General features: G+C 47.9%; 1 protein-coding gene across 1 annotated transcript in view; it reads right to left on the bottom strand.

Moving 5' to 3' along the window:
• The window catches only part of vwa8 (von Willebrand factor A domain containing 8), a 489,820-nt gene that overhangs the window by 393,170 nt on the left and 70,721 nt on the right, over positions 1-25,929 (bottom strand). The gene's annotated exons all lie outside the window — the stretch shown is intronic.

Raw genomic sequence — 25,929 nt, 5'->3', positions numbered from 1 at the left:
AGGCTTTTCACAGTAACTTCATTGAATCTACTTGTGACAATAAGCGATTATTATTATTAACATGCTGTTTGATTCAATCAGCCAATTGCTGGGACATACAATCTATGTACTTGGCATTACATCAGCAATGAAATTCATATAACATTGCTCAATTGTATGATAGGCAGAATAATTTTTTTGGACTGACTGTAGCATTCTATTGGTGGAAAATGCCACTTGCATTGCCACTGCAGCGTAGCAACATGAAACAACTTGCTTCACCTGATCAAATTTTTGAGATCATTTGCCTTTCCAGGGTAATTTGAGGTAGACCGAGCACTTTCCAGGTCCACAAGTGGAGGCCTTCAGCCTATTTGTAAGTTTGCATGATACACAATGAAGAACAATCTGATCAGGATAGCTTTGATTTTCTTGACATTTTACACTATGTGCGTTTTGGAATTACCTGGGAACTTGGTGAGCCTGCAGTTCTCCATTGCCTTCTCCATGGCAACGCCTAGGCTATGATGTGGAGATGCCGGCATTGGACTGGGGTGAGCACAGTAGGAAGTCTTACAACACCAGGTTAAAGTCCAACATGTTTGTTTCAAACACTAGCTTTCGGAGCGCAACTCCTTCCTCAGGTGAAGTGCTCCTTCCTCAGGAAAGAGCAGTGCTCCGAAAGCTAGTGTTTGAAACAAACATGTTGGACTTTAACCTGGTATTGTAAGACTTCTTCCAGGCTAATCAGAGTTAACTTGCCAACCAATCAGCACCCTTTTCTCCTGTAGTGTAAACTGCTGTAATTGTTTAAAATTTATCATTCTTGTATTTTCCCTGATGAGTGCAGGATGAAAAGCTTCAGCAACATGTTTCTCTCTTCAGCAATATTCATTATTCTGCACATACTGGTACGGTGAATGCTCTGTGGCCCAAAGACAATCGCAACAGAATGCAGCTGAATCATCACTTGCACACAATCATTCTCATCTTCTTACATGTGAGCTAATTGTATTTTGTAAATTCATTTTTCATTAACTTCCCCACATGAAAAGAACGCGTGTAAAGTATTTAAATACATGAACTAAATGTTGTACAATGTGCATAATTCTTGCCCACAAACCTTTTATATTGTCACTACAAATTATGGTCAGTCTCATTACAGAGACTTGAAAACATAATCTAGGTTGGCGTTTGATTGCAGTTGTACTTTTACCAAAACAGGCAAGTAAACTTCTAAATAAAAGCAAATTACTGTGGATGCTGGAATCTGAAACAAAAGGGAAAATGCTGGAAAATCTCAGCAAGTCTGGCAGCATCTGTAGAGAGAGAAAAGAGCTAACGTTTCGACTCCGATGACTCTTTGTCAAAGCGGACAAGCGGCTTGGCTTTGATAAAGAGTCATCGGACTCGAAACATTAGCTCTTTTCTCTCCCTAAGTAAAGTTCTAACATGGAACCTAAAAGGTATTTCAAATATTCATAGCTCATCATTCCGAACAATATGTTAAATATCTTCCATCTTACATAAAGTTCCTGTCCACAAATCTTATTTTGAGCCATACTTTTTAATATTACCAACGTTCAAAACTTTGAGTAAGAAACAAGGCAAACGGGAGCTGAAGAAAATTATGAGATAACGTGAAACAAGGTGCTCGGGAATGGAAAAATAAGCCGTGATGGGAGAGGAATTGGAGTTGAGCACCAGTTTGGTTTGTTTAAGAATATGGTGGAATATATAACAAGGGTAGAATGTCCTTGGTATATAGAATATGGTAACATGTCTTTTAAGATTATCCAGGATCAAGGTTCTGGATGGTGAGCATCTTGTTCACAGACGAGCGAACAGGTTGAAGGACAACAGAGATGGGCTGACAGTGTGGGTCGAAGCGATTAAAGGGAGGGAACAGCATTAAATGGCCTGCATGACCGAAGGGAACGTTGTTGCAGAGGATGACCGAGAAGGGTGTGTGGAGAACGAATGGCAGAGATCAAAACAGACTGGAAGCGAAGCAGGCTTGAGGAAAATCTCTGAAGAGGAGTCACCCGATAGTTGTTGACTTCTTACTGCAGGCTTTTTGGAGGAGTGATGTTTTGCTTGGCACGGTCAAAATCTGAAATTGTGTTTGGAAGGTGAATCTCGCATGAATTCGGAGATTCAGAGGAAAGGAATCTTGGAAGGGGAGGTTGAAACCTGGAGGTGGATCCTAGTTGAAACCGCCTGAGTGGGAGCAACGTTTGATGTGAATTCCAAGGCAAGTTCTTCAAATGTGGAGATTGGAGACTCGTGTGAAAGTTTCAGTGAGACTGGTTGGCTCGCAATGTGACAGATATTTAGGTGGATTTTTGAGAAATCCATGGAGTTTTTTTGATTGCATCTGATACTTGCTATAGAGTGTGGTGCATCAGACCACAGTCCACCTGTTAATTCGCATGTCTCATACTTGCCCTGAATAATAATAGTATAAGATTAATATTGTAAATTGCTTCATTTTTCTGAATTTTTATATATGTCTGTAAAGATATTGCTACGGTGAAGAAATAGTGAATCATCTTCTTGTATATGTATTGAGATCTTTCCAAATTCTTCATCTGGCATAATATAGTTTATTTCTTCTTGTTTAATTAATATTTTGTTCTTTGTGTTAAATGTTCACCAACAAACTCCTGTGAACTTGTTCAGCAACTTTACTCCAAAGCCTCTAAAAAATGTGAAGATGTGTCAAGCCAGATTTCACTCTTGGATCTGACTTGTCCAGTATGAACATCAGCTGAGATCGTAATAATATACAATTAACACTTGTTATTGCCAAAGATTTTCTCCTATTTTTCAAGGTAGTTCTTTAATTTTTTGGGGGAGGAATTCAAATTATTGCCTTTTTTTGAAGACAGCCATTTTATTGACAAAATCATGACTTATCAATTTCGGGTCGGTTTTGCTCAATTGGTAGGACAGCTGGTTCATGATGCAGAGCAAGGCCAGCAGCGCGGGTTCAATCCCTTAACTAACTTGATTGAGTTTCCAAAGAAGTGACAAAGATGATTGATGAAGGTAGGGCAGTGGATGTTGTCTACATGGGACTTCAGTAAGGCCTCTCATGGCAGACTGGCACAGAAGGTGAACTCACACAGGATCAGAGGTGAGCTGGCAAAATGGATACAGAACTGGCTCGGTCATAGAAGACAACGAGTAGCAGTGGAATGGTGATTTTCTGAATGGAGGGCTGATTTGGCCAATTGTAAAATTAATGATGCAGTGATCATAATTTAAATCTGAAATGCATAACCTGACTAAAATCATAGCATCATTAAAATGGGAAATGTTTTCTTTAGAGAAAACAAAATATTCAAAGTAACTGCGCAAGCGATCTTATTTTTAGACATGGTTGCTGTTATGTATAATAGGATGCATCCAGAATAATGCATCTAGGGGAAGAGAAAAGTTCACCTACAAAGCGGACGTTTTGCTGTTTGCAGGCAAAGTGGGTACAAGAACAAATGACACCGAGTGTTGAGAATGAAATTTACTGAAACCAGTTTGTTTCTGGGAAAACTAACCCCTCTACATTCTTGAACTTGGCTGTTTCCAAAAACGTTTCTGGGAAAATACAAATGATCAAAACAGAATGGTGAATTGTAGATTTAGGAGAGATCTCTTGTGCCCTCAGGGAAATACAAATAGCTGGGGCTGGTAACCTTCCACAGTTTTTCCGCAGTATCCTTGCCACAGGTTTTTCCTGGATTTCTCAAGTGTTGGTGATTCAAGATCGAGATCCAATCAACGTTCCCTTCATGACTGCACTGCTGCGCACAGCCAATGCAATACGGAGCCTCTTTAAATTTTTACCTCATGCACAGTACTTCAATGAATAATGGTACCCTCCAGGCTGTTGTGTAGCTGCACACAACTCAGCGAAAACATACCTCCAACAAAAGTAGCCAGCTGTGCTTTGTGGTCAAATGTGAGCAGAGTTCTTTGAATTATCAAACAGCTGTCAAGATTTTGTTACAATTCCTTCAACTTACTGTTCAAAAGTGAATTTTCGTCACTCAATGGAATTAAAGTTTCGGTAACAACACTGGGGAAATAGCGGACAACTCAAACTATCATCGATATTTTTTAAAAGTTTAGAGTACCCAATTCACTTTTTGACAATTAAGGGCCAATCCACCTAGTCTGCACATCTTTGCGTTGTTGATTGATTGATTAATTTGATTTGATTTATTGTCACATGTACCGAAGTACAGTGAAAAGTATTTTTCTGCGGCCGAGGGAACGTACACAGTACGTATATAGTAGACAAAAGAGAATAATCAACAGAGAACATAGACAAATGGTGAAACCCACGCAAACATAGAAACTATCATCTATAACTTGAACACCAAATATGTTCAATCAAATAACTTCATTTATCACATTTTTATTTACGCATTGCTTGAATTGTATTATAATTAATGTTAGGGCATTAAAGGTGTTAAAATATCAAACTATATGTTGGTAGGGGTATGCAAACAGCTACTAACGCTGAAAATGGTATGCATCAACAGTAGTGATAGCAGATGCAATTTATCTGGATTTTCAAAAGACCTTCGATAAGGCACCACCTGATACACTAACGAATAAGGTGAAAGAATATGGAGTCAATGGGGAAAGTTGCAGAATGGATTGCTAGCTGATTCAAGAGAGGAAGCAGAGAGTAAGGGTAAAGGGTAGTATTCAGGGTGGCAGAAGGTGGAATTAATTGAAGGAACACTAACGTTCACAAATTACATTAATGATTTGGACTTTGAAATTAAAAACACAATGTGATCTTCCGAATAGTGGGAATGATGGTCATGTTCCCACGCACACATGAATTTGGGATCGCGATCAGAGAGGGGTAGAGGAAAGACAGAACGTGCCACATTTTTATGGCACTGCTTGGTGTATGGTAAGTTTAAAGGTCCAGATTTTGCATGGGGGCCCCGTGAATGGGGGCCTATGAATTTATAGAATCCCTACACTGCAGGAGGCGGCCAGTCGGCCCATCGAGTCTGCACCAATCCACTGGACACTAAGGGGTAATTTAGCATGGCCAATCCACCTAACTGCACATCTTTGGACTGTGGGAGGAAACCAGAGCACCCGGAGGAAACCCACACAGACACAGGGAGAAAGTGCAAACTCGACACAGAATCAACCCTGGGTGCCTGGCGCTGTGAGGCAGCAGTGCTGACCACTGTGCCACCACAAGGGTAGGTGAGTCAGGTGGGTGGGTGGTTACTGGGTGTAACTAAGTGGGTGGGTTCGTGGGAAATGTGGGTACATTTGTGAATAGGTGGATAGCTGAATAAGGTGGGATAGGTGGGTGAGGTGGGCAAGTGGTGGATAGGTGGTTGAGGAGGCGCATAAGACAAGTAAGTGGGTGAATTACTTCGGTTGGTGGGCAGATAGATGCTTGAGGTGGCGAGTGGGTCATCGAGTCAGAGGGTAGTTGAATTGGGAGTGACCGTCGGATCTGGTTTGGAGGTAGTCACGGTACGTTGATCAGGTCTAGTCAGGAGGTTAAATACAGGATGGTTGGGGTGATAGGCCGATGGCCAGGGTAGTTGGTTGGGAGTAATTGGATAGTTGCAAGGGTCGTTATGCCGGGCTATAATCAAGTTTAGTCACGGAGGACTTCCGGTGTGCATCATGAAGTGAGTGAGCACACAGAGGCAGCTCCTGCCTAAGGTTGCAGAAAAGAGCTCTTTTTTGGGCAGCACGGGTTGGAATTTCGATGAAAAGGCGTGGGTGAATGTTCAAGGAGTATTTTCCCCCAGGAATAGGATGTTTCTTGGTTATCAGACCCTCAGAAACAGTGCAAGATTTGTCTGAACAGCAACAAACAAAAGCCTCTGCAAGCATGCTAGCGGGGGAAGGGCCAGCTTATAGGTCTCAAGCTGACCTGAGGGCCTTTATGAAAGCTGAATTCTAGCAGCAGAGGGAAGAACTGTGAAAAGATCTCACCAAGGCCATTGAAGAAGCGGAGACGGACTTCCGGTAGCGGTGATGCGGAGCTAAGCCGCACGTTCAGTGGCTCCCACTATTTTCGGACTTTGGGGCTCTTTTAAGGGCTCGTAGTGGTGCTGTTTGGAATTTTCCCCGTGTGGGAACACTCCTTCTCAGATTCTCCACCGGTGGATGGCCTGGACTAGGAGTGAAGCGGTCAGAAAACCGGCTTTGCAGTTGTGGCTAAGCGGTGCGCAGCTCCCGCTACTTAAGGACTTTTGGGCCGATTTGAGGGCCCCAAATGGAGCTGTCTCGACGAATCCCGGTGGGGGAAGGTGTCTAGAGGAGCATTCCCCATAATTTATGGTGCTCACCCGGGGTGGGGCAAAGGAAAAGGCTGCAGCAGCTCCCCAAGAAAAGCGGGGGCAGAAGGACAAAATGGCGGCCGGCGGAACACCCAAGGACTGGTGGAAGTGGGCGCAGGAGCAGCAAGCTGCTCTTCTGCGCTGTTTTGCGGAGCTGAAGGCTGAGTTGCTGGACTCACTGAATGCGACTACCAACAAGCTGCTTGGAGCTCAGGCGGCCCAGGAGGTGCCTATCCGGGAGTTGCAGCAGCAGGCCGCTGAGCGGGAGGAGGAGGCCGCGGTCCTCGTGGGGAAAGTGGAGTTGCACGAGGCACTTCACAAAAAGTGGCAAGACCGCTTGGAGGAACTGGACTTTCGCACGAGGCGAAAGAATTTGAGGATCCTGGGCCTGGCGGAGGGGCTGGAGGGGTCGGATCTCCCGTGGTACGTGACCACGATGTTGAGCTCGTTGATGGGAGCAGGGTCCTTCCATTTGCCTCTGGAGCTTGAGGGAGCTCACAGCGTGCTGGCCAGGAGGCCTAAGGCAAATGAACCCCCGCGGGCGGTGCTGGTGCGGTTCCATCGATTTAGTGACCGGGAGTGTGTGCTGCGCTGGGCTAAGAAAGAGAGGAGCAGCAAGTGGGAGAATTCGGTAGTACGAATCTACCAGGACTGGAGTGCGGAGGTGGCAAAGCGGAGGGCCGGGTTCAACCGGACGAAGGCGGTGCTGCATGCCAAGCAGTTCAGATTTGGAATGCTGCAGCCTGCGCGTCTGTGGGTGACATATAAGGACCGGCACCACTACTTCGAGTCCCCGGAGGAGGCTTGGGCCTTTGTACAGGCGGAGAAACTGGACTCGAACTAGGATCTGGGGACACACTATGGCCGTTGCTGTTTTCGCTGTTGCTGTTCTTCAATTTTGACACTTGTTTTTTTTTATGCTGCTTTTCTTTTTGCTCTGTTTCCGGGTGGGTTTGTCTGTTGGGTATGGGTGTGGGGTATGTGGGGAACGTTGGGGGTATGTGCTTTATATGTTCTCTTCTGTACGGGGCCGGGGGTTGGGGTGAAACTGGATTTTGAGGAGCAGCGTCGGAAGGGTGGGGTGTGGCAGTGTGAAAGCGCGGGCTTTCCTCTGGTTGTCCACGCTGCGGGGCAGGGGGGGCGGAGCTGGAGGTGGGGGCGTGGCCTCTACGGGTTTTCTTTCCCGCGCTGAAGCGGTGCCAAGGAAGTGTGGCAAGAGGGGGATGACCCCATGCCGGGAGGAGATGGGTTTTGGCAGGAGCTGGCGGGTCAGCAGAAGTCAGCTGACTCACGGAAGTACCATGGAGGGTGCGTCGCGGCTAGGTGGGGTCCTAGCCTGGGGGGGTGGGGGGGGATACCGGGTTGCTGCTGGAATGGCCAGGAAGGAGCTGGCGTGGGCCGGGGGGGGTAGAGGAGAGGCGTTATCGCCATGGGGAACGGGTCAGGCGGGGCGAGCTGGCCTGGGGCGAGCAGTCGATACGATATGGCGAGCCGGCGGGGGAGAGGGGCAGGATGCTCTCTGATTCGGCTGATTACCTGGAACGTGAGGGGGCTGAATGGGCCGGTTAAGAGAACCAGGGTATTTTCTCATCTGAAGGGGCTGAAGGCGGATGTGGCTATGCTCCAGGAGACCCACTTGAAGGTGGCGGACCAGGTTCGTCTGAGGAAGGGGTGGGTGGGGCAGGTTTTTCACTCAGGATTGGACGCGAAGAACCGGGGGGTGGCGATCCTGGTGGGGAAGAGGGTGGCGTTCGAGGCGGCTGAGGTGGTGTCGGACAAGGAGGGCAGATATATTATGGTGCAGATATATTATGCCCCCCCTGGAGGCAGGGGGCCTGATCACGGGGGGAGACTTTAACACAGTGCTGGATCCCCCACTGGACCGGTCCAGTTCGAGGACGGGTAGGAGACCGGCGGCGGCCAGAGTGCTGAGGGGGTTTATGGACCAGATGGGAGGGGTGGATCCCTGGAGGTTTGGGAGGCCGAGAGCGCGGGAGTATTCCTTTTTCTCCCATGTCCATAGGGTCTATTCCCGAATAGATTTTTTCATCCTGAGCAGGGGATTGATCCCGAAGGTGCAGGATGCAGAGTATTCGGCCATAGCGATCTCAGACCATGCTCCGCACTGGGTTGATCTGGAGATGGGGGAGGCGCGGGACCAGCGCCCGCTCTGGCGCCTGGATGTGGGGCTGCTGGCTGATGAGGAGGTGTGTAGGAGGGTCCGGGGAAGTATTGAGGGGTATCTTGATACCAATGATACGGGGGAGGTCCGGGTGGGGATGGTCTGGGAGGCTCTGAAAGCAGTGATCCGGGGGGAGCTGATCTCCATCCGGGCCCATAGGGAAAGGAGGGAGAGGAAGGAGAGGGAGAGACTGGTGGGAGAGCTCCTGGATGTGGACAGGAGATACGCGGAGGCACCGGAGGAGGAGTTGCTGGGGGAACGGCGTAGTTTGCAGGCCAAATTTGACTTGTTGACCACCAGAAAGGCGGAGACACAGTGGAGGAGGTCGCAGGGCACGGTATATGAGTATGGGGAGAAGGCGAGCAGGATGTTGGCGCATCAGCTCCGCAGGCGAGATGCGGCTAGGGAAATTGGTGGAGTGACGGACAGGGGTGGGAATGTAGTGCAGAAGTGGACAGAAGTAAATGGGATCTTTAGGGACTTCTACGAGGAATTGTACCGGTCAGAACCTCCGATGGGGAGAGGGGGGATGGAGAGCTTCATGAACAGGCTACGGTTCCCAAGGGTTCAAGAGGAGCTGGTAGAGGGGCTGGGGGTGCCGATAGAGTTGGAGGAGCTAGTCAGGGGGATTGGACAAATGCAGTCAGGTAAGGCGCCGGGGCCGGACGGGTTCCCGGTGGAATTTTATAAAAAGTATGCGGATCTGGTGGGCCCCCTGTTGGTGCGAGCTTTCAATGAGGCATGGGAGGGGGGGGGGCTTTGCCCCTGACGATGTCGCGGGCACTGATCTCTCTGATCCTAAAGCGGGATAAGGACCCCTTGCAGTGTGGATCATACAGGCCTATCTCGCTCCTCAATGTTGACGCTAAGTTGCTGGCGAAGATCCTGGCCACCAGGATAGAGGACTGTGTGCCAGGGGTGATACATGAGGATCAGACAGGATTTGTCAAGGGACAGCAGCTCAACACGAATGTGCGGAGACTGCTAAATGTTATTATGATGCCGGCAGTGGAGGGGGAGGCGGAGATAGTGGTGGCGCTGGATGCGGAGAAAGCGTTTGATAAAGTTGAGTGGGGGTACCTGTGGGAGGTGGTGGAGCGGTTTGGATTCGGGAAGGGATTCATCAAATGGGTGAGGCTGCTCTACGCGGCTCCGATGGCGAGTGTAGTTACAAATGGAAGGAGATCGGAGTACTTTAAGCTCTACCGTGGGACCAGGCAGGGGTGCCCCCTGTCCCCCTTGCTCTTTGCACTGGCGATTGAACCTTTGGCTATGGCGTTGAGGGAGTCAGGGAGATGGAGGGGTCTGGTGCGGGGTGGGGAGGAACATCGTGTATCGCTGTATGCAGACGACCTGCTGTTGTATGTGGCGGATCCAGAAGGGGGAATGCCGGGGGTGATGGAGCTGTTAGCGGAATTTGGGGGCTTCTCGGGCTATAAGTTAAATTTAGGCAAGAGTGAGGTATTTGTAGTACACCCGGGTGATCAGGAGGGAATTGGGAGACTCCCATTTAAGAGGGCAGTGAAGAGTTTCAGATACCTGGGGGTGCAGGTGGCCAGGAGTTGGGGGACTCTCCATTAGCTTAATTTTACCAGGCTGGTGGAGCAGATGGAAGAGGAATTTAAAAGGTGGGACATGGTGCCGCTATCGTTGGCGGGTAGAGTGCAGTCCGTCAAAATGACGGTTCTCCCGAGGTTCTTGTTCCTTTTTCAGTGTTTGCCCATCTTTATCCCTAGGGCCTTTTTTAGAAGGGTTACGAGCAGCATCATGAGCTTTGTTTGGGCGCATGGGACCCCGAGGGTGAAGAGGGTCTTCTTGGAGCGGGGTAGAGATGGGGGGGGATGGCGTTACCCAATCTCTCGGGGTATTATTGGGCGGCCAATGTGTCGATGGTGCGCAAGTGGGTAATGGAGGGGGAGGGGGCAGCATGGAAACGGATGGAGAGGGCGTCCTGTGGAGATACAAGCCTGGGGGCCCTGGTAACGGCGCCGTGGCCGCTCCCTCCTACGAGGTATACCACGAGTCCGGTGGTGGCGGCTACCCTCAAGATTTGGGGGCAGTGGAGGCGACATAGGGGAGAAGTGGGGGGCTCGATGGAGGCTCCATTAAGGGGGAACCATAGGTTCGTCCCCGGGAACATTGATGGGGGATTTCAGGGTTGGTACAGAGCGGGCATCAGACAGCTGAGGGACCTGTTTATTGATGGGAGGTTTGCGAGCCTGGGGGAGTTGGAGGAGAAATTTGGGCTCCCCCCGGGGAACATGTTCAGGTATCTGCAGGTAAAGGCATTTGCTAGGCGGCAGGTGGAGGGATTCCCTGCGCTTCCCGCGAGGGGGGTGAGCGACAGGGTGCTTTCGGGGGTCTGGGTCGGAGAGGGGAAGATATCTGATATCTACAAGGTTATGCAGGAGGCGGAGGAGGCGTCAGTAGAGGAGCTGAAAGCTAAGTGGGAGGGGGAACTTGGGGAACAGATCGAAGACGGGACATGGGCTGATGTCCTGGAGAGGGTTAATTCTTCCTCCTCGTGTGCGCGGCTTAGCCTCATCCAATTCAAGGTGCTGCACCGGGCCCACATGACTGGGACAAGGATGAGTAGGTTCTTTGGGGGTGAAGACAGGTGTGTCAGGTGCTCGGGGAGTCCAGCGAACCATGCCCATATGTTCTGGGCATGCCCGGCGCTGGAGGAGTTTTGGAAGGGGGTGGCGAGGACAGTGTCGAGGGTGGTGGGATCCAGGGTCAAGCCAGGATGGGGACTCGCGATTTTTGGGGTTGGGGTGGAGCCGGGAGTGCAGGAGGCGAAAGAGGCCGGTGTGCTGGCCTTTGCATCCCTAGTAGCCCGGCGAAGGATCTTGCTACAATGGAAGGATGCGAGACCCCAAAGCGTGGAGACCTGGATCAATGACATGGCGGGTTTCATTAAGCTAGAGAAGGGGGGGGGGGGGGCGGCGGACGATGACTATGTTTGTTTATTTAATTTAAATTTATTTTGAAGTTCTTTTGTTGTTCATTCGGGTTGGGGGGGGGTGGGGGGATGTGATACATGCGTCGATACGGTCTGGGGGTGGTGCGGTTATTATGGGTTATTTTGTTGCATTTCATTGTTTGTCGTTATGTTTTATATTTTCTGTAAAAAATTCCAATAAAAATTATATTTTAAAAAAAAAAGTTTAGTCACGGTTAGTCAGATAGGGACGGTAGCGGTGGGAGGAGTGGGGGGGAGAAAATTTGTCAGGTCAGGGTGCGGTAGTAAGATCATGGGAGGAGAGGGGTCGCCAGGTCTCTGGTCAGGGAGGATGACATAACCAAGTCTAGTCAGGCGGATATTTGGGGCACTGGGATAGTGCGGTCTGGTCGGGAAGGGTAATCAGATTGGGTCAGGTTGGCAGGCGGCCGAGGGGAGGAGACGGGGCGGCCGAGGGGAGGAGACGGGGCGGCCGAGGGGAGGAGACGGGGCGGCCGAGGGGAGGAGACGGGGCGGCCGAGGGGAGGAGACGGGGCGGCCGAGGGGAGGAGACGGGGCGGCCGAGGGGAGGAGACGGGGCGGCCGAGGGGAGGAGACGGGCCCGCCGAGGGGAGGAGATGGGCGGTCGAGGGGGGAGACGGGCGGTCGAGGGGGTAGTGGGGCTAAGTTTTAATCTAACATTTCCAGGTTAAATACTATGGAACGATCCAAAGTCTCTGACTCTTACCTCAAGAGTCAGAGACGTTTGTGGAGCGTCTGAGAGAGCAGGGGAATTACCTTAAGAAGTTTCAACTTCTCGGGCAATTCCAACCTAGGTTCACAGGCTCCGATGCCGAACTTCCGTCACACATACAAACTCTGGGCGTTTGACAAGTTGGCGCATAAAAGACTGATCCGGAATGTGAGATCGCAGGGGATATGGGGTAGAATTCTAGATTGGATTGAGGATTTGCTTACTGAAAAAAAACAGAACTGACAAAGTGTAACTAGCGGGGTGCTGCAGGCGTCAGCCCTCGGACCTCAACTGTTTACAATCTATATAAATAATCTGCAAGCAGGGACAGAGTGTAACATAGCAAATTTCATGCATGATACTAAAATAGGTAGGAAATCAGGTAGTAAAGAGAAGATAGAAAATCTACAGATGGATATACGTAGGCTAGGAGATTGGGCCAAAATTTGGCAGAGGAGTTTAATGTGCGTAAGCATGAGGTTATCCATTTTGGCCAAGAAAATAGAGAAGTAAGTTGTTATCTAAATGAAAAGCAGATTCAAAATGTGTCTGGGCAGAGGGTTCTGGGTGTATTTGTTCAGAATCACAGAAAATTGGTATGCAGGTACAAATTGTAATAATAAGTCAAATGGAATGTTAACGTTTATTAAAGGACTGGAGTTTAACAGTAGAGAAGTGTTGTTGCAATTGTAAAGGGTGTTGATGAGACCATATCTGGAGTACTGTGTTCAGTTTTGGTCTCCTTATTTGAGGAAGGATGTGGTGGCATTGGAGGTGGTTCAGAGCAAGTTCATTAGATTGATTCAGGGGATGAAAGGTTGGACGTATGAGGAGAGGTTAAACAGTTTGGGCTGAAACTCGCTGGAGTTTAGAAGGATGAGAGGGGATCCGATCGAGTTATATAAAATACTAAAAGGGATTGATAAAGTAAACGTAGACCAAATGTTCCCCCTTGTGGGGAAATCTAGAATGAGAGGTCACAGATATAGGTTCAGGGGCGGTAGATTTAAAACTGAGATGAGGAGGAACTACTTCTCACAGTGGGTGGTGAATTTGTGGAACCCGCTGCCCCATAGTGCGGTGGAATCAGAGTCATTCAATGGTTTCAAGGAAATAGATATATTTGCAATTTTTAAAAATAGATTAAAGGTCGGGAGGCAGGAGTTCCGTCACCACACCAATATTTATTTACAATAACGATATTACAGGAGCAGCTACAAACAGTGCTGCTAGCAGTCCAGTCAACTTAAGACTGCTCACAAAGCCTACACAGGTGATTATATGGGCCCCCTCAATGAGCTATCATTGAGGGAGCTCATACACCAATTGGCTAACCAATAAAGCCAATTGGAGTTCATTACACCCCTCCCCACCAAGGTCCGAGGAATACCTGCCAGCTGGCATTCCTCTGAGCTTCTTCCTGCTCCTCATGTCTGGGTCTGTCACCTCTGTGTCGTCCACCGGGTCGTTCTCCGAAGTGGGCGGGGTGTACCTTATAGGTGCCCGTCTTTTCCTTGACGACCTCCTTGGAAGTTGTTCTTCCTCCTCCTCGGGAAGTGGTGTCGCGGCGGCCTCGTCGAGTGTGTCCATCTCCGACTCTGATGACTGGATGACGGAGTCTGGAGAAATTGCTCGAGGCTGGGGTGTGGGTATCCTTTCCGTCTGGGCTATCCCAGCTTGAGGCAGTCCTGCTTCGTCTGCCTCCAGGTGTGGTTCCGCTGCCCTTATTTGGTCTAGGTGTTTCTTCAGCACCTTACCTCCAATTGAAACCTCATAGGATATGGGCCCTGTTTGGGACTCTACCGTGCCTTTGACCCACGTTGGTCCATTCCCATAATTCTTGACCCAAACCGGTGCCCCCACCTGGAAATGTCTCTGCTGCCGACTATTATCATGCCCCCTGCGTTGGGCCTCCTGTTGTTTCTCCACTTTCCCCGTTAAATTTGGGAAAAGGAGACTCAGCCTCGTTCGCAGCCGCCTTCCCATTAAGAGTTCAGCTGGCGGTATGTCCGTTGTGGAATGTGGTGTGGTCCTGTAATCAAACAGCCAGCGGGAGAGCTTTGTGTCTATTGACGCTACCGGCTGCTTCTTGAGTCCCGCTTTAAATGTCTGGACCACTCTCTCTGCCAGGCCGTTGGTCGCTGGATGGTAAGGGGCCGTTTTGATGTGACGGACTCCGTTTTCCTTCAGGCATTTTCCAAATTCCCCACTTGTGAATGACGTTCCGTTGTCCGACACCAATACCTCCGGAAGTCCATGTGTTGCAAACGAGGCCCTGAGCTTTTCAATTGTCGATGCTGTGCTTGCCGTGTTTATCCGGTGGACGTCCAACCATTTGGAGTGGGCGTACACTATCACCAAAAACATTGAGCCCATGAAAGGGCCGGCGTGGTCAACAGGCAGGTGGGTCCACAGTCTGCCTGGCCATTCCCACGGGTGCAATGGCGCCGCTGGTGGCACTCTTTGCCCCTGTTGGCACTCCTGGCACCGACATACCAAGGCTGCTATGTCTGTGTCCAAACCTGGCCACCAAACGTAGCTTCGAGCTAGCATCTTCATTTTAGACACCCCTGGGTGTCCGTGATGTAACTCAGTTAAGATTGCCTGACGGCCCTGAGCTGGGACGATTACCCGGGCTCCCCATAATACGATACCGTCTTCTACGGTTATTTGGTCCCTTCTGCTCCAGTATGGGTGCATCTGGGGCTCCACTGGTCTTTCCAGTCCCCTGTTAGCAGTAAATGCTTCATCTTGGCTAAAACTGGGTCTTTTTGCATCCACAACCGAATATGTTGTGCGTCTACTGGTAGGGTGTCCAAAAAATTTAGAGTCATTACTGTCTCCTCTACTTTTGGTATTTGCGGCGGAGTGTCCGGGAGGGGAAGCCTGCTCAAAGCATCTGCATGTGCTACTCGCGTTCCCGGTCTGTGCTCCAGAACGTATCTATATGCCGCCAGTAGCAACGCTCAGCGTTGGATTCTAGCTAATGCAATCGGGGGTATTGACTTGTCTTCTTTTAATAACCCTAATAACGGCTTATGGTCCGTCACTATGGTGAATTTCCGCCCGTACAGATACTGGTGAAATTTTTTTACTGCGAATATCACCGCCAGTCCTTCCTTCTCGATTTGGGCGTACTTCCTCTCAGCCATCGCCAAGGTCCTCGAAGCATCGGCTATTGGCCGTTCTTCCCCATTCCTTCCTCTATGGGCTAAAACGGCTCCTACCCCGTAGGGGGATGCATCACAAGTGACCACCAACTCCTTCCTTGGGTCATAATGCTCTAGGACATTTTCGGATGACAGTTGTTCCTTAATGTCCCTAAATGCTCGGTTTTGGCAGGTGGGCCATTTCCATTCTTGCCCCTTTTTTAGTAGCTGGTGGAGGGGTTCTAGGATGGACGCCCTATTTTCAATAAATTTTCCATAATAGGTTACCAACCCTAGAATTGATCGTAATTCCTGGACCGTGGTGGGAGCTGGGGCCTCTTTTATTGCCCTTACTCTGTCTTCTAATGGATGTAAGCCTGACTCGTCTACTTTATATCCCAGGTACGTCACTTGTGGGGCCAGAAAAACACATTTTGCCCTTTTTAGCCGTATGCCTGCCTTTGCGAAACGACTGAGCACTTCCTCCAGGTTCCTTAAGTGTTCCCTGTTTGTCCTACCCGTGATTAAGACATCGTCCAAATAAATCGCCACCTGCGGTAGTCCCTGCAGGATATTTTCCATCGTACGCTGGAATATAGCGCAGGCTGATGACACTCCAAAAGGTAGCCTAGTATAACGAAAAAGGCCCTTCAGGGTGTTGATCGTAGTGAACTTCTGGGAGCCCTTGTCCAGTTTTAACTGCAGGTACGCGTGGCTCATGTCTAGTTTCGTGAACAAAAGCCCACCTGCCAATTTGGCATATAGGTCGTCTATTTTCGGTATTGGGTATTTGTCCAGCAGTGCGTATTTGTTTACTGTCTGTTTGAAATCTCAGCAGAGACGTATCGAGCCGTCTGGCTTCAAAATTGGTACCACCGGCGCGGCCCATTCCGAGAACTGTACTGGTCTGATAATGCCATCGCGCCGTAACTTTTCTATTTCGTCATCTACTTTCTTCCTTGATGCAAAAGGTACCGGCCTGGCATTACAAAATTTCGGAAGGGCTTCTGGGTCCACGTGCAAAGTTGCTTTGGTGCCTATGATTTCCCCCAAACCTTCCTGGAAGACCTCCGGGTATTTTTGGAGTACTCCACTCAACTGCCCGCTTCCACTCTGGAAAATTTTCATCCAATCTAATTTTAGGTCTTTCAGCCAGTTCCGTCCAATTAAGCTCGGTCCGGAGCCCTCTACTATCATCAATGGCAATCTGAGCAATGGTTTCTCATATTCCACGGGTACATGAGTCGTGCCTAGAACTTCCAGGGGTTCCCCCGTGTAGGTTTTAAGTTTCGTCGATGTTTTTGTTAGGGTTAGTGGCTGGAGTCCACCTTTGATTTTTCTAAATGCTGCCACTCCCATTACTGATACGGCCGCATCCGTGTCTATTTCCATTATTATCGGCCGCCCGTTCACCCGTGGGGTAATCCTAATGGGTTCTGCTTTCTTCATTGTAATATTATGTAATTGTTCCCCTTCGGAGGAGGATGGGGCGTCTAGGTTGTGTACTTCCCTGCGTCCCCCACCTGCTATTCCTCTTTTGTCACCTCCTTCTAGGGTTTCTGTCGTTGTTACCCCACTCTGTCTGGTGCCAGAAACGGTCCTTCTCTGTTGGGGGAGCCTCAGCCGGTACTTCCCTCTGTCTCCAGTCAGTCCTGGCAGACTTGGGGGCAGTTCTGGGGTTTTCCTTTTTCCCTCTATTCCTCAGGTTTTTCCTGAGAGCGGCTATCTGGTAGCAGAACCCGTTGTGGTAGTCCCTCTCACAGGTATCTACCTCCATTGGCGTGCCCTGTAGTTGCTGCGCCCCACTTGCTGCCTTTTCTAGGGACAGTGCGAGCTGTAACGCCTGCCTGCAGTCTAGCTCCGTTTCCGCCAACAGGCGTTTCTGTATTGTGAGGTCGTTTATACCACACACTAACCGGTCCCGAAGCATTTCATTTAGCGTCGGGCCGAACTCACATTTTTCCGCCAGCCTTCTCAGGCGGGTCAAGAAATTCGTGACTGACTCCCTGTCTTCCCGCTTCGCTGTGTAGAATCTGTACCTACGTAAAATGAGGGGTGGTTTTGGGTCGTAGTGCGCTTTCACCAATTCCGTTACTTCTTGGAAAGTTTTTGTGTCCGGCGCATCGGGATAAGTCAGACTGCATATAATGGCGAAAGCGGAGGGTCCGCACGCCGACAGCAGGATAATCCGTCTCCTTTTGTCCGTCAGTATATCATTTGCCCAGAAGAAGTAACACATTCTCTCCACATACTGGGACCAGTCTTCAATAGCCGGGTCGAATGCCTCTAACCTCCCAAAAAACGGCATTTTTTAAATGGCAAGGCTTACCCTCCGAGTGCGGCAGCTGGTCTCCGCAAAATTCGTAGTTTACCTCGTCGCCACTGTAGTAATCCACAGGAGGCAGGAGTTTCGTCACCACACCAATATTTATTTACAATAACGATATTACAGGAGCAGCTACAAACAGTGCTGCTAGCAGTCCAGTCAACTTAAGACTGCTCACAAAGCCTACACAGGTGATTATATGGGCCCCCTCAATGAGCTATCATTGAGGGAGCTCATACTCCAATTGGCCAACCAATAAAGCCAATTGGAGTTGATTACAAAAGGAATATAGGGAACTGATGGGGAGGTGGATTTGAGATCAGGAAGAGATCAGCAATGATCTAATTGAATGACGGAGCAGGCTCAAAGAGCTGAATTGCCTACTTCTGCTCCAAATTCCTGTTCCTGTGTGCTGATGAACCTGAGACTGGAAGATTAGGCCCAATTTTTTGACACCAAATTAGGGCGTTGGGGGGGGGGGGGGTAGTCAGATTGAGGAGAACTACAACAAATTACAGGCGTACATGAATAATCTTGCAGAATGGGCAAATAATTGGCAAATATAATTCAACGATCTAGATAGATGCAAGGTAGTGCATTTGCTGTTTCTTGAAAGGTGCAAGTCCAGGTGGGATGGAGGGACAAAAGCACCTTGAAGTACAAATTAAGCAATCATTAGAAGTTGTGCCACAAGTTAGCTAGCAAGGCCAGTAAAAAAACAAACTGAACTCGAGACTTTATTTCTAGAGGGATTGAACTGAAAAGCAGAAATGTTATACGAAACCTGTTTGAAACTTAATTAGACCCATGCTTATAGAGCACTGTGTGGAGATCGGTCACCATATTGTATAAAGGACATGGAGGAACTGGAGAGGGTGCAGAGATTTATGTGGAAATTGCTAGAATTGGATTTACAGATCACTGAAGGATTAACAGGCAGGGCCTCATTTTTGTTGGAGGGATCTTTTAGATTATGAAAGATTCTGATAGAGTGGATAGAGAGAGAATGCTTCCTTTGCAGGTGAGAATGTATATTTCACGACCATAGAGAATGGTTGAAGCGAATGGTATTGAATAATTCAAAAGGAAGCTAAACAAGCACAATGAGGGTGAAGGGAACAGAGGGTCACGAAGATAGATTTAGATGAGGGAAGATGGGAAGAACATTGAGTTGATGGGCCGAATGGCCTGCTTCTGAGCAGGTACAAATGCTGGGTACACACATCTCAAGGCAGCGTATTTGAAATGCCACATCACTAACAAGATACTGTGTGTGTGTGTGTGTGTGTGTGTGTGTGTGTGTTGGGGGGAGGAGGAGGAAGGGGTGGCAGTTGTAGGGAGGGTGAGTTTGGTCATGGATGGGGCGGGGTGCCATCTTGGGTGGGCCTGATTATGGGGAGGCGGAGCCGAAGGGGGTCTCCAAGTAGGAGGTCCGGAAGCCTCCGGTGAGAATCGTGACATGGAATGTTCGCGGATTAAATGGGCCGGTTAAGCGGTCCTGGGTGTTTGCGCATTTGAAAAACTTTGAGAGCACAGGCGTTCATCCTGCAGGCGATGCAAGGTGAAGAGGAAAGGCAGACGTGGGAAGAGAGGCTGGGGGTCCCAAATGTGTTGCATTGTTATTAGGCAGCAAATTTGGAAGTGAGATGTCGGGTTAAAGGAGAGGCCTTGCAAAGGGACGAGCCTGAGTGCCCTGGGTATGGCCCCGCCGCTGTTTGCCCCAAGGAAGTATACGAGCCATCCAGTGGTAGAGTCGTTGAGAAAAATTTGGAACCAGCTGAGGAGGCACTTTATCTGGGTTACTTGCTGGTGTTGACTCTGCTGTGTGGGAAATCGTTGGGGGGGGGGGGGGGGGGAATGGCACAGGACAACGCTGAATTGGGGATATAGTGGCGGCACGGTAGCACAGTGGTTAGCACAGTTGCTCAACAGCACTAGGGTCCCAGGTTCGATTCCCGCCTTGGATCACTGTCTGTGGGGAGTCTGCACATTCTCCCTATGTTAGGATGGGTTTCCTCCAGGTGCTCCGGTTTCCTCCCATAATCCAACGGTGTGCAGGTTAGGTGGATTGGCCATGCTAAATTGCCCTTAGTGTCCCAAAAGGTTAGGTGGGGTTATTGGGTTAGGGGGATAGGGTGGAGACGTGAGCTTAGGTAGGGCGCCCTTTCCAAGAGCCGGTGCAGATTCGATGGGCCGAATGGCCTCCTTCTGCACTGTCAATTCTTTGATTCTATATGGGAAGTTGGGAGAGCAGGGCACAGAAAAGAATGAAGTGAAAATAGGAAGAGTAGTTGTGGAGGGAGATAGGATGGGGACTTTGGTGCCAAGTGATGCTCCGCGTGAACTCAATGTCCTCCTGCGTAAGGATAAGCCTTCTACAATTTAAAATGGTGCACAGGATTCACATGACTCGGGTACGGATGATTGTTTTATTTCCAGAGATAGTGGAAGGGGGCCAGTGAACCATGCCCTCATGTTCTGAGGGTGTGCGGAGTTGGAAAGCTTTTGGGAGGCGATATTCAGGACCTTATCAAGGTTGTAGGGGTTGAGATGAAGCCAGACCCTATGGTGGTGATGTTTGGGGTGTCGGAGGTGCCAGAGCTACTGGAGGGCAAAGGGGCTGATGTTGTGGCCTTCGCCTCTCTGATTGCTTGGCGACATATACTTCTGAATTGGAGATCGGCCACAACGCTGGGGGTTGGGAGCACTGCACGAGTTTCTTAGTTTGGAGAAGATCAAATTTCCCTTAAGGGGGTCGGAGAAAGGCTTTGAGGTACGGTGGAGGTTGTTCATGGGTATATTTGTGGAGTTGTTTGTCGCGGGGGAGGTGAGGAGTAATTGTGGAAAAGATATATAAACTGTACACTTTGTTGGATGTTGAATATGTTTGGAATAAAATATCTTTTAAAAAGAGTTCTGATGCATAATCAGAAATTTCAACTGCAAACTATAACACAAAAACGCTACCTTCAAAGGCTGAAGATGACAGTGTGTTAACTAGCTTACTTGGAAAAATACAAAAAAAACTACCAATTATTTCCACACAAATGATCTCATATTTATATGGAGGCTGCAACTGCTGGTCCACTTGAAGGTAGAAATATAATTGCAGCATTTTTACAGAAAAGGTTGCCCTTTATATCAGGAACGATAGTAATTATTATCTCTGAGTCATACTGAGGATCAGGCTCACACTTTCATCTGACAGCTTGAGGAAGCTGAGCAATTTGCAACTTGCCTAATGACACAATCACATTCTGTTCTGCTGGTTTCAGTATCCTCAATTTATAACAAGCTCACATGGTCATTAAAAAGCGTTTACAAAAATATGAATTTGTGCCACGTTACTCAAATCAAAATTGATTGCAGTAGTTTTATATAACTCTGAGTATCTACATTTACTTATTCATTTCAATCTTCTGCAATCCTCCTTTGTGTAATGAATGCATCCAGCATTCCGCAAACAAATTGGATTTGTATGCATTTCAAAGAAATGGTGATATTGTTAAAGGCAAGGAATTCAGCTTACAGGATATAATGGATTTCAGCCTGGTGTCAAAAGCCTGTCATTGGTGCGCTGGAGAACCAGGTTCCCATCTCACTGTCTATCCTGAAAGGATTAACTCTTATTTGGAGGTTTGTTACTCAGGAGCCTGGGCCAAATGACTACTTTTCATATGTAAGCATTGATCTCGAGTGTCAGGGGCTCCATGACTGCAGACATTCATCACAGGTGAACCCAAACTCACTTGATAGTCACACGCTCCTATTTACAGCAATAATCAGGAGAGAGAATTCTCCTGCATTTTCCTCTTTTGCTCAGCCTACTGCAGCGTCTTCAAGTCAAACCAGCATAAATCTGGAGCTTTCCTGTTCTGTTCCATCTCTGTAACATTGCCCATCTCCACCCTTCCATCACAGAAACCGCCTCCAGTCAGGGTAGAAACATAGGTTTCAAAGAAGGCATTCGATAAGAGGCCACATAAAAGGTTACTACACAAGATACAAACTTATGCTGTTAGGGTAACATAATTCAACTTGATTGAAATATAGAAGATCCTGGGGGACTTGTCGGGATTGATGTGGAGAGGATGTTTCCTCTTGTTGGAGAATCTAGAACTGCTTAAAAATAAGCGGTTGCTCGTTGAGGACAAAGATGAGGGTTACTTTTTCTTTCAGGGCTTTCAGAGTCATTAGAACTCTCTTCTTCATGAGGCATTGGATGCAGAATCTTTGAATATTTTTAAGGCAGAACGAGATAGATTCTTGATAAGCAGGAGGTTGAAAGGTTATCGGGGGTAAGTAGGAATATGGTGTTGAGGTTTCAATCAGATCAGCTATATTATGGAATGACAGGGTAGGCTCAAGGCGCCGAGTGGGCTCCTGCTGCTCCGAATTCGTATGTTCATATATATGTTTGTATTGCCACAGATGGAGGATTGGTTAGTTAACAGGAAGTAGACGGCCATGACAAATGGGTCGTTTTTCAGATTGGCAAACTATAACTATGCAACAGTGTTCAGCCTCAACTATTTACAATCTATTACAATGACTTGGATGTATGGGCTAAGTGTGTGGCAACTAAATTTCCTGATGAAACAAAGCTAGTTGTGAAGACACAAAAGCCTACTAAGATCCAGTGAGTGGGCAGAAATTTGGCAGATGGAGTTTAAAGTGGGAAAATGTGAACTTGTCCACTCTGGCAGCAGGAATAGAAGAGCAGCATATCATCTAAATGAAAGGGGATTGCAGAACTCTGTGACAGAGATCTGAATGTCCTGGCACATGAATCACAATACAGGTACAGTAAGTGTTAAAAGCAAATGGGATGCTGGCCTTCATTGCAAGAGGTATGTTTCAAGTGAAGAGAGGAGTACGACAAGATTGTGTAGTGTTGCCAAAATTATTCAATCGTGTAAGAACAAATAGTCAGAGAATTAGATGTACTTCCAGGGATAAAAATTGGAGGCAAGACATAACAAACACACAGTGCTACTTGCAGAATTAAAAGAAACCCTGCAAAATATCGTAGATTAAGTAAATCTAGAAGTTTAGAATATGGATGGAATATGAACACCAAAAAGACAAAACAGATAGTGGTTAGAATGAATATGTGAGAAGAAACAAGAGCAAAGATTGAAGTAGATGGTGTCACACTGGAACAAGTGGATAAGTTTATCGATTCAGTATAGCAGAAGATGGCAGATGCGATGCCAAAGTCAAGAGGATAAAAATAGTCGGAAATAGTTTTTTAAAGCTGATGGATGTATTAACAAGAAAACGTGAGCTTGTAACAAGGAAAAATGCATAAGATGCTACATTCTATCCACCTTCTTGTATGTCTCAGAAATCTGGACAATAAATAAATGTGTGGGGAAGAAAACAGAGGTCTTGGAAATGCGGAGGACGGCAAGGTACAGTGAATGGGTGAGAATGGTGCAAGATAGACCAGCATTACACCATGACCACAGATATCCTGGTAGGAGTACGGCCTGGGGCCTCACGGTAGCATGGTGGTTAGCATCAATGCTTCACAGCTCCAGGGTCCCAGGTTCGATTCCCGGCTGGGTCACTGTCTGTGTGGAGTCTGCACGTCCTCCCCGTGTGTGCGTGGGTTTCCTCCGGGTGCTCCGATTTCCTCCCACAGTCCAAAGATGTGCGGGTTAGGTGGATTGGCCATGCTAAATTGCCCGTAGTGTAAGGTTAATGGGGGGATTGTTGGGTTACGGGTATACGGGTTACGTGGGTTTAAGTAGGGTGATCATTGCTCGGCACAACATTGAGGGCCGAAGGGCCTGTTCTGTGCTGTACTGTTCTATATCTATGAGTAGCTACAAGCAGCAGTAGCAGCACTGCATGGGGAATGGAGTTTAAAAGTAAGGAAGTTTTACTACAGCTATACAGGGCCTGAGTGAGACGACATTTGGAGTACACTGCAGTTTTAAAGAGGGATATACTTGCATTGGAAGCAATTCAGGAAAGGTGCACTCATCTGATTGCAGGGATTGCCAACGGTTAGGACTAAGGGGCAATTTAGCACGGTCAGTCCACCTAACCGTTAGGTGGACTGACCATGCTAAATTGCCCCTTAGTGTCCAAAGATGTGTAGGTTAGGTGCTTTGGCCATGACCAATGCACAAGGCTACAGGGATAGGATGGGGGAGTGGAGCTAGATAATGTGCTCTTTCGGAGGGTCGGTGCAAACCTGATGAGTGAATGGCCTCCTTCTGCACTGTAGGGAATCTATGGATGAAGGGGTTATCATATAAGGAAAAGTTGAGGCTGGGCCCAAACGCAATGGAGTTTAGAAAAATAAGAGGTGATCTTATTGAAACAAGATTCTGAAGTGGCTTGACAGGATTGATGCTAAGAGGGTGTTTCTCCTTGTGAGGAAATCTAGAAGACAGGAGCTCAGTTTTAAATTAAAGTGTGTCCCATTTAAGACAGTGAAGAGAAGGAATGTTCTCTATCAGAGGATCACTAGATTTTGGAATTCTCTTTCCTAGAAAACAGTGGAGGCTGGATCATTGAAAATATTCAAGACCGATTTAGATAGATTTTTGCTAGTGGGTAAAGAGAGCAGAGAAAAGGCAGTGGGAGCGTGGAACTCGCTGGGTTGCGCTTTCAGAGAGACAGCACCAACACAACAGGTCAAACAGCCTCCTTCTCCGCTGATACAATGAAATACAGATAATGCGGAGATGCTGAAAAGGTTAACAGCCCTCAAAACAGAAGGCACTTGATGATTACCTGATAATTGAGGGAAGGATGAAAACTGTGGAGGCTCTGCCCGCAATTTTCCAATCCTCCTTCGATATGGGGGTACTTCCAGAGGATCGGAGGACAGCAAATGTTACAGCCATATTTAAAATGGGGAGAGGGGTAAATCTGGCAACTGCAGGCCAGCCAGCCTAACATTGGTGGTGAGGAAACTTGCAGAACAAAATTAATTTGTATTGGGAAAAGTATAGGTGAATAAATTAAAATCAGCATGGATTTGTTCCAGACAAATTGCATTTGACAACTTGATTGCAACAGAATGCACGGATAATGTGTTAGTTGTTGATCGTGTATTTTTAAAATTCATTCAAGGGATGTGGGCTTCACTGGCTTGGCCAGCATTTTGTGCCCACCCCTAATTGCCCTTCAGAAGGTGGTGGTGAGCTGCCTTCTTGAACTGTTGCAGTCCCCAAGGTATAGGTACACCAACACTGCAAGGAGTTCCAGGATTTTTATCCAGCGACAATGATGGAAGAGCAATATATTTCCAAGTGGCTTGGAGGGAATTTCCAGGTGGCCGCGTTGCCATGGAACTGCCGCCTTTGTCCTTCATGATTGTAGTGGTCATGGCTTTGGAAGGTACTATCAAAGGAGCCTTGGTGAGTTCCCACAGAGCATGGATGAAATGAAATGAAAATGAAATGAAAATCGCTTATTGTCACGAGTAGGCTTCAATGAAGTTACTGTGAAAAGCCCCTAGTCGCCACATTCCGGCGCCTGTCCGGGGAGGCTGGTACGGGAATCGAACCGTGCTGCTGGCCTGCTTGGTCTGCTATAAAAGCCAGCGATTTAGCTGTGTGAGCTAAACCAGCCCCTACATATAGCATGCACATACTGCTGCTACTGTCAGTCAGCAATGGAGGAATGAATGTCTGCGATAAAGTGCCGATAAAGTTTTGACTGAAACAAAGTAAAATCTCTATGACTAAACGTTACTTAGAAGGCACCTAATATACAAAACTATATAAAAGTATCTCCACCCACTCCCAGCCAACGCTGAAGGGGCAGGGTATTATGAAGCAGTAAAAGAAAAAGCTGATTCGCATCTAATCTTTTATTTCATTGCTGCTGAAGTGGAGGTAGGACTGCACAAAGTCACCAGGAGAAGGGTGAACCTCTGTACCAGTACCATTCCACACAGCTGAGATCTAATAGGCTTGAATTGCAGAATGCCTGCAAGGAGATGGAGCCAAAGCATCTGGGACAGAGATTGTGATATCTTGCACTTTATCAGGAGGTACCATTGCCATGAAAATCACAGCATTGCATTTGGCTCTCAGCTGACCAGGTCCAACAAGAATTATAGATATGTTTGCAAGTTCAGTCAAATTGTTTCCGTTGGCCATTGCCACTCTGGAGTGCCTCATTAAACATGATTGCAATGAATGTGAGATGCTGTGACTAAGGGGCTTTAGAAGAAACGTGAACTCTTACAGTCAAGTATTCACATCATGTAACGGTATCACTAAGTTTGCCAAGTTTC

This window comes from Scyliorhinus canicula, chromosome 7 (assembly GCF_902713615.1).
Source record: "Scyliorhinus canicula chromosome 7, sScyCan1.1, whole genome shotgun sequence".
In the NCBI taxonomy this organism is placed as follows: Eukaryota; Metazoa; Chordata; class Chondrichthyes; order Carcharhiniformes; family Scyliorhinidae; genus Scyliorhinus; species Scyliorhinus canicula.
Note: the sequence above shows the minus strand (reverse complement) of the source record. Positions and strands in the feature narration are given on the sequence as shown.